Below are 12,402 nucleotides of genomic sequence, written 5' to 3'. Positions count from 1 at the left end.
AGGGAGGGCAGGAGGAACAAGGCACCGCAGGCAGTGCAGACGAGCGGAATAACTCAGCAAGCCATGGGTTTGGGGAATGCTTTCCTGGTACCTCTAATCCCTGGAGAGCCACATGTTTGCCATCCCACCCCATCTGTACGTTCTTCACTCCTGCTCCTAGCAGTTCCTAGGGTTGTAAACTCCCCGTCACGGCCAGGCATCCATCTATCTGCCCAGACTTTTCCAGGCCATAGCATACTGTGTTTCAGCAGAGGAGGATTGGCCAGGATGGGAGTCAGCTACACATCTGCACCCTTTTACCTGCGTATCGTGGAAGGTAACCTGGAGCTCGTAGTTCCTCAGCATCCAGGAATGCCTGTGTAAGTGCTGCAGGGCCAGGCGGACAGCAGGCAGGATGCCTGCCGTCAGGTTTCTGCGGTCAATCAGGCAGCTGGTGGGTGAGAGCCCAAGAAGGGAGAGGCGAGTGCGATTCAGTCCTTCAGAGCACCTGGCCACCAGTAACACCAACAGCACCAGAACATCTACTTTCCAGTTCCAGAGAACCATCTTTCTGGTTTTCTTCTTCTTTTTTCCCTCCTTCCCCTGCAGTCCGCATCCCTGAGGAGCCGGGGCCTCAGACTCTCTGGTCACCTGACATTCTGCAGCTTTCCTCTGCTTCAGTCAGCTGTGGCCCTCTAAGAAAGGAGCTAATTGTTATTAAAGGATAAAGACCTCTCTACGGCTGGCTTTTCCAATTTGGACAGTAATCCTGCTCACAGCAGTGCTGTGAATCAATACTTCACAAGAATAATCTCTAGGCAAATTGCTCTGCCAAGTCTAATTTTAAACACGTGTCATTTTAAACATTTCTGTAGCAGAAATACTCATCCATAGGTGACAAATCAATAAACAAACCAGTATGATTCCTTTGAAAATGGGTATTCGAGGGACTGATCAGCATGGTTGTGCACTGAACTCCTATTTTCAGCATTCTGTACGCAGCTGGGCAGGAAGATTGCTTCCGCTTGTTTCATCTTGCACATATCAAATTTTCAATCAGCTTCATACAGACCGAACAGAGAATACAGAGTGCTGTGTATTGATGATACTTCATATGTCTCCAGTGCAAGAGCTGTGTTAGCTCAAAGCGATATATCCCGTGCCTGGTTCTGCTTTTCTCAAAAACACCTTTTTTTCATTAAGATCAGTGAAAGTTTTGAGCGTGCACAGAATTCAGGTCTGTCTCTCCCATGCACATTCACCTAGCTTTGGACAGGCATTTCACATACCGTCTTAGCTAGCTAAGTACTTTCATCACTCTATTTGCAGCTTTCCAGGTAATAATGTAGGCCATGGAATGGAGCATGTGCTGTGTACGCAGGAATGCGAAGAGAGCAATGCTGCCAGAGAAAATCTTTGCTGCAGGATTACCTAAACTCACGGCAGGAGAAGGAAACAGATACACGACCACCACACCACAGGAGATCCAACAGTCACAGACAGCAGCCACATCTTCCCATCCCACCCATGCCCAGAAAGACCCCACACTTACTGGGATACTGATACTGGAAAGGCGGGGAATGCAAGCACCAAGCCCACAGATGGGGAGGGGAGGAACATCTGGCCTGGGAGATGCTTGTTTACCCAAGGAGAAAAAAGCTCCGATTTTCTGGGCAGTCTCATTATACACACAGCTGAATAGCAAATTGTTTTGCCATCTTGTGGAAATGCAAGATTTCAAAAGAAATGCCCTGTGCCAAGCTGGGATGGAAACCCAAAACCTCAAAGGTTTTCATGACTCAATAATCTGAAAGAAAAACAAATGGAAGGGCTCATAGGCAGAAGTTTGATTTGATACAAATCAAATTTGAAATAATATGTTCAGAGCCTGGCAATTTATTTCATGAATAGTTGACATTTCAAAACAAAGTACTAGTTTGATGCAGAAAGTAAGGTTTTTTTTATTTTAAATTTTCAAAACACAGTGTTTCAAAACATTTTCAGGTCAATAAATTCTTTTGAAACTGACATACAACCAAAAAGCTTCAAGAGAAAAACTCCCAGTGAAGTCTAATTATAAGCATTCTAATTTATAATTACAATCTATAAACTGTGTGACATAAGGGCAGGGAAATACACAGATAAATAAAAGCAAAAAGAGCAAAATAATACTGAATAAAGAGGCAATAAATGTCTGCCTTGGGCCCAGGGACTAGCCCCAAGCAGGAGATACGCTCAATTTATTGCTAACTGTCCACAGTGTCTCTTCTGCCAGCTCACTCGTGCAACTGGGTGGGCAAGAAAAGAGCCCAACCAATTATTATTATTGCTCTCCGTGAATTCTCAGGCACAAACACGAGGTGACATAGCAGTACCCGATGTACATCCCTCGCTTGTCTTCATCACCACTGCCTATAGCCACAAGGCTGTACTAAGCCCTTCGTGTGGGGAAGGAAATACAGCTTTTCTTCCTGTGCAAGGCAATGTCCAAATCAAATGCAGCAGGGTCAGAATTCATTAAGGGAATCCCCTAGACAGAAATTTAGCACATTAGCTGGGCACAAGACTAAGTAGGAGGCACACTCTGGAAGCGCAGTCCTACGTAGCAACAATTTAATGCCATGGCTTGATAGGTATTTTCTATTCCTTATTCTTATGATTCCATAACATGATTATTGAAAATATATCTTTTAAGCATTTTTTTAAACTCAGGATGAAATTCTTTCCTGAGCAGAGGGCCAATGTAGGCCAAGATGTTGCTTAAATCCCATTTAATACCTTTCTTAGAGGCTTAAATAGGATTTTGTTGGTGAATAGTCTTTGGGCCAGCCTTCCTTACCAGCATTATTTCAATATTGACTACACCAGGGGAGAAGAAGGGAGGAAAGCAGAACACTTATGCTGCCAAACCTCAACAACTAAGGTGATCTGAACTGCTCTCCTCCTATGCCTAAAAGATTTTCACCAACTCAACAGGGAACATGGGGCTGCATGAGGTCTCAGCTTTGGCTCATATTTAGGCAACAAAAAAATGTGGTTTGAATATCATCCTCTGTGTTCAAAACGTGAATCTGCTGCCACACCTTGTTCAGCCCCTGTTGCCCCTGCTGATGGATTTAAATTCATGAGAGAGAAATGGTGTATCAGAGGCTATGAAACCATTTTCGGCAACATATGAATGGACATAAATTTTAAGAGCTTGGATTTTAGGGGGCATCACCTCGCTTTATAGGTATGTAAGTGGCTTCAATCTAGAGGAGTGTTATTTGTTTTGCTTTGTTTTTTCTCCTTGTGCTATGTTTGGGCCTCCTTAGCAATGCTGCCTTTAACCCATAACTGGCAAAGGAACCAACAAGATAATGGACAAGTGCAGCCTCATGTTACTTGCTTCCTTATAGTTTGCTTCCTGAGAGAAGCACTTAGCTCTCTAACCAGATGAGTATTTCTTATACAGTATTCTTATTGCTAATTAATCCCATGATATTTGCCGAAACATGTCCATATGTTTTCATTTTGATGAAATACTAACCATATTTGCCATATATATGATTGATCATACAGATATCATTTTCAGTCTCAGAATAACATCTCCCAAGGTTTAATACCTATAAAAGCACATTTTAATGTCCTTGTCACACCTTTGAGAAAATTCAATTAAGAAACTATCTTCAACACCCTCAGAATCTACTACGAAATGCAGAGATTGTGAAATGCTGACCTGTTAAATCAAGTAACTGCATCTTGCATGCAGTGCTCAAATTTGAAGCTGAATTTTTACAATTATTTGAAATGCTAATCATTTTAAAATTTGATTTCAGTGTCAGAAAATTTCATTTTACGCCTTGCCTTCCCTGCTATTTTGGGGGAATTTACCAAAGGTAGGTACTTGTTCTTCAGCGCAGTAAGGACCACTCTAGGTTTTGCAAGAGCTAGCTTAAAGCCTTTAGGACACAACTGGTGACTAGATGACTCACTGTTGGCATCTCCATTGTGACATCTGCACAGACAAGCTGAGTAATTTTCAGAGAGGGAAACTGTAGGAGGAAACCATGCCCCCTTGTAGGAGCACAGTCCCTGAGAACTTAAAAAAAATCAAAAATAAAAATTAAAAAAATAGCAAAAATGTCTTGCCTATAGCCAATGTATTTCAAAGGTAAAAGGGGAAATCTTTTTTGTGTTGCCTTTTTTACCACATTAACCTCTGTCTTTATAGCTTTTTAAACTGAGTTCTCAATCTCCTGATCAGTATTTCTGAACCATAAATCACTTTAGGAATTATTGGTTCATGTAAAAGGTTGACTATACACTACGTTAACTGCGTTAAAGGCTGGCTATATATTCAAGCTATATGTAACCTCATTCCTCCCACACAAAACTTCATCCCCCTTGAGTAACACCCATTAACATTTATAGGATATTCTAATCCCAGTCTCAAATGTTAGTTTCTTCAAAGTAGGTTATCATTCACCCCTCTTGTCCCCTGTGTCTCCCATCTTGCTGCTTAATCGCTCAGTGTAATTAGAGTATGGAGCATTCACATATCCTGAGAAACCTCAGTAATGCATTGGAATCCATTACGATTTATTTTGGATGGCAGTTCCTGTTCTCACATCAAGACCAAGCCTCCACCTGTGCCAAGAGCAGCTCCAATATCGAGGCACCATTATCTGCTCTAGCGTGTCTCAGCTTTTCAAGTAGCCAGCTGTTTAGCTAGAGCTATTTACCTCCCATAGCGTTACCCAAATGATCAGGGTATCTGCTTTCTGCTGCCCAACCAGGACTGACCAAATTTGCTTGTAGCTAGCCAGATTTCCTCTAAAGAAGGCAAATGAAAATTGTTTGTGCCGCAAACCATAGCGTCTCGCTTCTCCTGTGTAGCCTGAAAATCTCAGCTCAGCTCCTTTCCCCCTTCCCCAGCATTGCGGCACACAGATCAGATTCATTTCCTTCGTGCTCAACAGCAGGCTTGAAGAAAAGAGATAATATTACTAGTATATACCGCATCAGTGAGATTATTCCTCAAGTAATCCATCGAATTCTAGTGGTAGCACTTCAAGAATGAAGATGACAAACTGTAAAAGATTCAGAAGAAAGCCACAGGAGCACACAAAAGGCTGAAAAAAAAACGAGGCAGCTCGGTCTATCTAGTTTAATGCTCAGGGGGGCCTTAATCTGTAACTTGCTCTATAATAACCTAGAATGGAAAAATGATTTCTAGTAATACCAAAGTTTTGAACTCACCGGTCAAGGAAAACATGTTCTCTACCCTTCAGTTAACTATCCCCTTTAAATGAGATAACCTTTGCCAAGGTCAAGCATGCTATTTCCATAGGCAGTAAAAATCTGGTGGATATGTGTCAGTTAACAAAATGGCTGTTTTTTTTTAAATGTCTGATTTTTTAAAGTACCTGTACCTTGCATTTTCTTTACAATCTTTGAGATGCAATAATCTAATCCTGAAGGATATTTAATTCCAATAATATTGACATCAATCCTGAAAGGAGCTGTATCCCAACGGCTGAACAAAACTAGCATTTTATTTCACCAGGCAATCTGAAAATTTAAAGCCAGTAATTATGAATGCCTTTGTTCTTAATTGAATGTGGCAATTCTAGCTCTCTTTCTCATAGAAGCACATTGCATTTTCATAGGTGGGCTGGCGTGCTAAAGTGCTGAGCATCCCACTGATGTTGACAGGAACTGAAAATCACTCTGTGCTTTTGGAAAGCAAATCTTCAGTTCAGGAACCTAACTTGAAACTTAAAAAGAGAAGAAAAAAAAAATGATCTAGAGCTGATACCATCAGCATTCGCTACAAGAAGAAATGATGAGAGGAGGGAAGCCTGTCTAAGTTTAAAGATCTGGAATGTAAAATGTCTTTATATTGCTTTCTTTATGTAGTGGTAGCTATTACTATTTAATTTATTTTACTATATCACATAAAGTCGTCCTGCCACCAGTACATCCCTCCAGACTAGACTCTCACCAACATCATGGAATTCAGTCCTGCCTACAATTTTTAGAAAGGGAGAAAGTGGAAGAGAAAAAAGAAGAAGCAGGCTCTCTCTCAGTCAACTTCCAGTAAATTATTAATACTCAGAGCTCTCCAAATTCACAGAGGTGAGGGGAAAGCAAAACTCAAGGTGCTTTTACAGAACTTACAAGTGATGTGAAAGACCCCAGAGAAAGGCAGAGCTTAATGTTTTTATACTGTACATGTATATTGAAATATTTCTATATGATGCAGTTGAGATACACAGGAGTGAATGTCTGAAAATCACAATTCTTGAAAAACATTACAGGCTATATTATTTACCATACTAAGTGTTAATCTGTCAAAAGCTGTCACTTTATATTGAATAACAATTGTAAAGAAAGATATGTGTTCTTTGCCAGAAAAACATTAAATTCCCCATGAAAACAGAAGCAGTAAACAGTGGAAAGGAAGTTAATTAGCAACCCAAAAGGGGCCTCTTACTACTTTTCCCTGGAGGTTTTGGATGTAAAATGGTTACTTGGACAGCTATTGTGTGTCTGTATCTTCGTGTAATTCTGGAGGTCATTGAAGCTGCAGCAGAGACTGAGGCCAGTCTCAGATAAGGGGTATCAAAATCAAAATGCATAGCTGCTTGAAGGAAACAGATCGAACAAATATCTTCTTTCAAAGATATGTGCTAGTGACTCTTTAATCAAAAGAAAGAAAAGAAAAAAATAAATAAAAAGGTTCTGAAAATAACCTAGATAACATCATCAGGTCCTCCAGTGGCAATTGTGGCAAAATGGGCTTTACATCCACAGAAAGGAAGAGGATCAGCAGAGCGTAAGCTGGAAATAGCAATGCACCTTTAAGGGGATTTCATGCAAATCACAGAGAAGAGTTTTGCAGGGAGGAGGATTTGGGGGATCCTGAAGACACGTTTAGAGGGCTTGCTCAGTCACTCATTGATTGAGGAACAGGCAGAGATCCCCAAGTGAAATATACGGCCTATATTGTAATTGCTGGCTAATTCTAATGGTCCTCTGATCTTAGAACACGTTAATTATTTAAGAGAAGTACCATGGCCATAGCAGGAAACCTAAGTTTTCTAATCCTATCCCTCCCTTTGCTCACTTTCAAGCAATTAGTCCATTATCTGGGCCTTCATCTCTCAGGAGCCTCAGTAAAACAATTTGGACAGCCCTGCTGAATTAGCCCTTATATTCTAAGATCTTTGTGACTTATTTTCTGATGGATATTTACCTTTAATCTGTTAGCTTTCATTTTCACACTCGGGAATACTTATTTGGAAAATGCTATGGATAAAATTGTCAGAGCTGAAGTCTTATGATAATGAAAAGCTAACGACATGGAAATTGGACATCAATCACTGACTTGGCGATGAGATTACACGGTTATTCCAACAGAAGAAAAAAAAATAAATCTGAAAGAACAGTTTGGTGTTTGCTGTTCCCATGCAGCAGGCAGCATAAAACAGCCCCCAAATCCAGCAGATGTTACCCATAGCAAAATCCTCCGCAAAGAGAAGCACCCCTGGCTAGCAAAAAAGACTCTGTCATCCCTCAAGCATAAGCAGGATGGCACGGGGAAACACCATATGACTGGAGATATATTTCAGCTATTCTTAGGGGCACTTTGTTTAAGTCAGAATGATGTTGTGGCTGAACCAGTTTGCTTCAGGAGTCAGGCTACTGGTATATAAACACCAGAACCAGGGGACAAGGAAAGAACTAAAAATATCATTTCTAGCTCAGGTAGACCCACAAATCAGACAACAGTGTGACTGCCTCCTCAAAGACTTCAGGCTTAGTTCCAGGATCCCTAGCACAAAAACAATTTAAAAAAAAAAAAAAGTGATGTATCTGTACTGCACCCTTCTCCGTTTGGAATCTCACTGCTTGAAATGGAGCACTGGCAATGTATGGGGCTGCCGGATACCAACACACATCTCCGCAGGACTGAGTCACATCAGTGCTGACTGACCTCAGTGTACTTTTCCGCTTGCCCCAGCTGCTCCAAAAAGTTAGCTGAGCCACAATGGATCACGGTTTTTTCCTCTCTTAACTTCCACCATTCGTCACCTGAGCCAGAATTCTGTATGCAGTGGTTCAAACCTTCCTAAGAAAAATTCTTCTTTTCTGTGGTGGCAATGGCCTCCGCTTGAGTGTCATGAAAGAATTGTTTGGTTCCCAGCTTCTGCAGTTTCCTCAAATGCATTGCTGTTCTGCTATATGCCATGAAAATTTCCATAAAGCAAAGAAATTCAAAGCAAAGAATAAGGCTCAAGACACAAAATGCATACATTGCTGTGCTTACATCAATAATGTGAGATGCTGATCTGATGCCTGATCGGAGATGCCTTGACATGTGATGCTATTTGCTGTCTTCCCAAATAGTTGCATGTGTTCAATTAAAACAATGCATATATTACACTGACAACTTTTGGTGTGAATGCCATCATTAAATGTCTGTCTTCTAGTTCCTTCCTCTCCCTTTTCCTACCACAAATATTTTCTTCACAGTTATCGCCAAGACATTACACCCCATCTTTTCCACAAACCTGAGTAATTTGCTTCAGCTGGTAACCATTTCAGAGGATAGGGTCTTCCCCCTCTTTCTGCAAATGTAAAAGGAAACTCCTTCCTGGATTTACTAAAAAATAACTTTTCCATGCTGACAGAGTGTGTTTGGCATTTGAATCAAAAGATCCCATAACACTGTGTTTTGCAGTGTCTATAGGATAACTTATAGATGAAATTGCAAGACATATGCCAGAAAAATGATACATTGGCTTTAATCTCTTTGCAGAGATATTTAGAGGATATACATTCTGCAGGTCTGAGATCCACACCCAGAGGAGTGGGTGCCGTGAATACATGATTTCTCTCCTCTCCCCACCCACATCTTAGCATCAGTGGAAAAGCCAGCATAGAATTAACATAAGCGCTTAACTTTTAGATGATTCCCTCCAAGTTTATAAAACTCAAAAGCAAAAAGAGATTATATGCCTCAAGTGGAGCCATATTGCATGGAAGTCAGAGGGGGTGCTGTCTGTTTTATAATATACGTTCATTCCAGGCAGAATGCATGTGACAACACAAGTGTGTCGTCAGCTTAATGTCTAAACTCTCTGCATATATCAGAAAGCATTAAGTACTTAGTGATATTTAGAGGTAAGAAATTACCCCTCTACTTCAACATATACCAGGCACAAGCTCATCTGATGATACAGGAACAAGTATCCTGGCTTGGCTCTGATGTACCACGCTTCCCTGCACAAATCCAGTGGCTGTCTCCAACCTGTGCCTCCTGAGACAGAGAGCCTAGCTAGCACACCGTGCGCATTTCTCTCAGGGGACCTGCTTTTGCTCCATTCTCTTGGGGCAGAGATGGTCAGGTGGCAGCCAGGAGCTGCTTGTCCTCCTCTGAGGACCAGCCCCTGAACTCTGTTCCACGCTCCTGGGAGGATCCTTTATTTTGCACCACTGACACAAACCATCCCTCCTGTTTCTAGAATATGTTCACTGTCCTTAATAAGTTACTGACTGTAGTTTGCAGGAACAAGACATGAGTAGACTTTGCCGACACCAGTCATGACTGGACTTTTTGCAAAAAAAAAAACACTTTTATTTGGAGGCCAAAGGCCCTTTTTAATGTAGAATAGCGGGTAGGAGTAACCCAGACCGGTGTATAGACATACAACTCTCTCATACCTCAAGGGACTGGGGGAGGGGTTGCTGAAAAACACTGAGATTTTCTTAGTAAAAGAGGAAAATAAAGAGAAAGACTATTTATAACATACCTAGATTGTTACTTCTTGTCAGGTAAATTAGGCAAGACCCTTTCTATTTAATTGCAGAATAGAAGAGGGCAAATATGTATTAAATGTCAAGAAGTTCACATTTTCCTTATAAGATTTTGTGGAGTCCTGTGTATGTTTCCGAGCCCAACCTTCTATACCAGCTTGCTCTTTAAAGGTATTAGAGTATGTTATTATTATATAAAGATGAGATTACATCAGGATTACTACAAGTTATTTGTAGTTATTAGAGAAAATGAAATAATCTCACCACCATAGTATGAGTTTTCTTCTTTCTTTGTGGTAATATACCCCACTTAGTTCTGGAAGATTTTTTTTTCAGCTTGTCAAGACACCCTTTGATCTTCCCAAACAAATGACAGACTCCAAACCTGCATTCACAGCTATACATGTTTAGATTCAAAACAAATTCAGCCTCTCTGTGCAACATTTGCAGCATCAATCCTAAAAGAAATCAGGAAATATATTCCATATTCAAGGGAAGATGTCCAGATGCGGAAGGGCAGATATCCAACTTCCATTAAAGCCCTTGTCTTCTTCCACTATGCCTCTTCCTCTGCTTTCTGCATGGTCAGTTTTTGCCTGATGCAAATTAAATACTGTTGAAATTCATAACATTCTCTATTAGACTGCTTAGCTCTTTATTTTAGGGTTATTGTGCTTTTTTTCCTCCAACAGATGTGTGCCAGGATGCTTAAGTAATTATCATCTTTCCTGATTTACATGAAGTTGAGAACTGCATCAAGCATGTATAGAGCTTATTTCACTGCTCTACAATGGATTTATTTGCATTTTCAGCAAACTGATGTTACAATCACAGGGACAGGAAAAAGAAGAAATATTATATCACAGTTACTGATCTAACATCATAAACTACCAAGTGCCCTTAACTTCTAGGACCTGGTCCAAAGGCCATTGGGATCAGTGAATTATTGCCATTACTTTCAATGGGCTTTGGATAAGACTCCTTACAGATGATCATGCTTGTTTCTAAAATAACCTAATTATGGCACCGTGTCTAAGAGTCTCACCTCGAGTTTGCTCCTGTTCTCATTGAAATGAACAGGACTACCTTAAGTCACTAACCTAGACTGGCCTTTGCAAACACCTATACCCAAGCTGTATTTTATTCACCGAACCTAGGCAGGAAGGTCCAGACAAATAAAGATGCGCCCATGGGGTGCAAATGGGGTTCACTGAACTGGATCAGGGTCACACTCCAGACACATTTAACCGTCAACAACAGCACTCAAGCCAGCAGCCTCTGCATTTGCATGTACTTGCTGTGACCTGTGGTTAGATTTTGTGTCAAAGGTATAAATCAGAATCACAGCTGGTTGAGACATGGATAAAGGACTGTAGGGAACTATGTGCTTAATTCAGCTTAAACATGTTGATAAACACCAGGGCTGCTGCTCGTGTGCTCAAAGGGTAGCGAGTTCACGTATCGAGAAACAACAGCCCAACTTAGAAAGCCCTCTGCAATTCTTCAGATGGTTGGTCAGAAAGTAAGGGCATTCTTATGCTCCACGGCACAAGTCAGAGATATCAAGCAAACAACATTCAGTTCAACTTCACCAGAAAACTACCTAAATAATAATAAAAAAGAACCATTTTTTTCATTTTCATAATATTTCTACAATTATTTTTCATGCTCTTTTTATTAAAGCATTACGTAAAGCTGCCACACAAACATTGGTTCGTAGCAGTGGGTGATTTTGGAACTCTGTGAGGGAGTTTCTGAATCACTGCCATACATTTCCGAAGCACTACAGAAATATTACAATTATTTTCTCGAGCCGTTCAAAAACCCCGGGTGCTCAAGGTTTCACACTCTCTTTTCAAGAGCTGACAATGTCACGAGCATCTGCAAAGTCCTGAAAGGGAGAACGTCTCCCCGGTCTGTGATTATGTAAGGACAAGGATCCAGGCCCGTCAGGCGTATCTATTTATTGGCAACCTCAGGAAAGAGGCTGAGCACCAAGCGGGCACAAGGAGCAATCTACCCTTCTGCTTCCCGTAAGTGCCCAGAAGAAATAAGATAATGTCTGAATGGAGTGAAAAAGTTTGCACTGCCACTACATATTTAATGGCTATTCCAGCCATTAGCCTGCTCCGTTTTGGTGCAGTCAATCTAGCGCTCCTTAGGAACGCTAAGTTATTTACTTGTCACTGTTAAGCATGCAATAATGATCTAACTGCTCTCCAAATACATACATTCACCCAACTTAGCATTCCATAACCATCCATTTATTAATTGCTTTAAAAGCATTCAAGGCTACCCAGCAAGCTGGCAACATGATCCTGATTCTTTATGTCCCTAGAGTACAAAACAGTAAAAAAATGCAATTTTTTAAGAAACTGATACTCATTCCAGAACAAATAGGGCATGTTTTTTTTTTGTTTGTTTGTTTTGTTTGTTTGTTTGTTTTTCTGAATATTTTAATGCCAAGTACCTTCTTTGGAACCCAAAATCTGTATTAACAACTTCAAAATGTTTGGACTGCAATAAAGCGCGGCACCTTATTGATTACGGCGTTTCTGGATGAAGAGGGAAGATGTTGCCGAGGAAGATCTGCTTCCCCTGCATGTGTTATTTCTGTAA

At 40.8% G+C, this 12,402-nt stretch overlaps 1 protein-coding gene and 1 long non-coding RNA gene across 2 annotated transcripts in view; both read right to left on the bottom strand.

The window, feature by feature from the left end:
• Nucleotides 1-2,735, bottom strand: part of LOC125184803 (uncharacterized) — a 29,310-nt gene extending 26,575 nt beyond the window's left edge. The window contains exon 1 of the long non-coding RNA XR_007169246.2: nucleotides 301-2,735. This is a non-coding gene — a long non-coding RNA (uncharacterized lncRNA). The remainder of the gene's footprint in view (nucleotides 1-300) is intronic.
• Nucleotides 1-12,402, bottom strand: part of GABBR2 (gamma-aminobutyric acid type B receptor subunit 2) — a 477,610-nt gene that overhangs the window by 463,544 nt on the left and 1,664 nt on the right. The gene's annotated exons all lie outside the window — the stretch shown is intronic.

This window comes from Anser cygnoides, chromosome 2 (assembly GCF_040182565.1).
Source record: "Anser cygnoides isolate HZ-2024a breed goose chromosome 2, Taihu_goose_T2T_genome, whole genome shotgun sequence".
Taxonomy (NCBI): Eukaryota; Metazoa; Chordata; class Aves; order Anseriformes; family Anatidae; genus Anser; species Anser cygnoides.
Note: the sequence above shows the minus strand (reverse complement) of the source record. Positions and strands in the feature narration are given on the sequence as shown.